General features: G+C 44.7%; 1 pseudogene; it reads left to right on the top strand.

Annotated features, from left to right (window-relative positions):
* The first annotated feature begins 1,557 nt into the window (after positions 1–1,557).
* On the top strand, positions 1,558–1,756 carry LOC122453873 (annotated as a pseudogene).
* Positions 1,757–2,069: the final 313 nt, after the last annotated feature.

Genomic DNA, 2,069 nt, shown 5'->3' with positions numbered 1-2,069 from the left:
TTTTCTTGGGAAAAAAAAACAAAAACCAAAACCAAAACCAAGAACCCTGCTTTATTGAGATATAGTTTACATGCTATAAAATTCACCTGTTTAAAGTGTACAATTTAATGGATTTTAATATTTACAGAGTTTTGCAACCATTACCGTAATCTACTTTCAGAACATTTTCATTGCTCCAAAGAGAAACCTCCCATCCATTTGCAGTGACTCATTTTCTTCTCCCCTAGGTCCTGTGGCAACTGTTTATCTATGATGGATTTGTCTATTCTGGATATTTCATATGCATCCATACATGGACTCACACAATGTTTGGTCTTTTGTTTCTGCCTTGCTTCATGTAGCATAATCTTTTGCAGATTCACCCATGTGTGGCATGTGTCAGTCCCACTTTATGGTCAAATGATATTTCACTGTATGAACGGTTGTATCACATTTTGGTCATCCATTCATCAGTTGATGGATATGTGGGCTGTTTCTGCTTTCAGGTTGTTATGAATAATGCTGCTGTGAACATTCATATACAACGTTTTGCGTGGACATGTACTTCAATTCTGTTGAGTATGACCTAGAAGTGGAATTGCTGGGTCACATGGTGGCTGGTGGTTTTGTCACTAAGTCATGCCCCCCTCGTAACAGAGTAATGTCCAGAACTATGATCATCATAAGTTAATGCTGATTTTTTTCCTAAGTGGTAGAATTTCAGGAGAGTCACTAATTTCTTCTTTGTACCTCTTTAAATTTGAATATTTTTTAAATAATGAGAATATATAATTTTATATTAAATTCATTATGACTTTAAAAAGTTTTCACCTTCAGTTTTTCAAATACTTTTAAACACATTTAAAAGTGACTTCATTTCTTAATATCGTTAGAGAACAGTTGACCAAAACCACCTGCTTGGCCAGACCCTAGTGCCTGAGTTGTCTTGCAATAGGAGGTCCCAAGAAGGAACACGTGCTGTTGCCAAAAGCTAACTGGGAGGACTCGGGAGGGGCCCAAAGAGGGGGGGAGGTGACCAGCCTCCCAGAACCCTTCATGCTGGAATCCACCTTGACGGAGAGATGTGCGTTACCAGGAAGGACTCTGGGTCAGGCTACGGGCCGAGCAAGGTCACTGGCCAGAGACGACCCAGAAACTAACCCCATCACCATAAAACCGGAGCCCGCAAGCCACAGGGCAGAGCAGTCCTCCTGGGTCTCCTAACCCTGCTGCTCTCTGCTCGGTCACCCCTTCCCAGGGAAGTCTCACGTGTCAGCACGCGTGTCTCCCTTGGCAATCCACTTCCTAATGTTAGACAACAATCTATTCTCAGGCCCTGGAAGGGGTCCCCCTTCCTGCAAAAACCTCACTGCAATGTTACACTTTACTATTTTTTTCCTCCAGCTTTGTTGAAATATAACTGACATGTAACATTGTATTAGTTTCAAGTGTACGGCATAATGATTAGATATATGTATATATTACAAAATGAACACTACCAAAGGTCTAGTTAACATCCATCACGACAGGCAGTTACATTTTTTCCCTTGTGATGAGAATTTTTAAAATCTACTTTCTTGGAGTCGTTGCCGTCGACATGACCCGCGGTAACCAGCGCGAGCTCGCCTGCCAGAAGAACATGAAAAAGCAGAGCGACTCGGTTAAGAGAAAGCGCCGAGATGACAGGCTTTCTGCGGCCGCTCGCAAGCAGAGGGACTCGGAGATCATGCAGCAGAAGTAAGAAAAGGCAAACGAGAAGAAGGAGGAACCCAAGTAGCTTTGTGGCTTCGTGTCCAGCCCTCTCGCCCTGCGCCTGTGTGCCTGGAGCCAGCCCCATCACGCCCGCAGTTTCTCCCGTGGTGCTCACGGCCCCGGCTCCGAAGGCGCGCCCTTCACCCTGGGTCTGCGCGGGTCCCGTCTGTGCTCCTGCCCCTCAGGTAGCCTCTCTCCCCTGGGCCACTCCTGGGGGTGAGGGGGTTACCCTCTCCCAGTGTTTTTTATTCCTGTGGGGCTCACCCCAAAGTATTAAAAGTAGCTTTGTGAAAAAAAAAAAATCTACTTTCTTAGCAACTTTCAAATATATTAAACAC

The sequence above is a fragment of the Cervus canadensis genome, chromosome 15, assembly GCF_019320065.1.
Source record: "Cervus canadensis isolate Bull #8, Minnesota chromosome 15, ASM1932006v1, whole genome shotgun sequence".
Lineage (NCBI taxonomy): Eukaryota > Metazoa > Chordata > Mammalia > Artiodactyla > Cervidae > Cervus > Cervus canadensis.
Note: the sequence above shows the minus strand (reverse complement) of the source record. Positions and strands in the feature narration are given on the sequence as shown.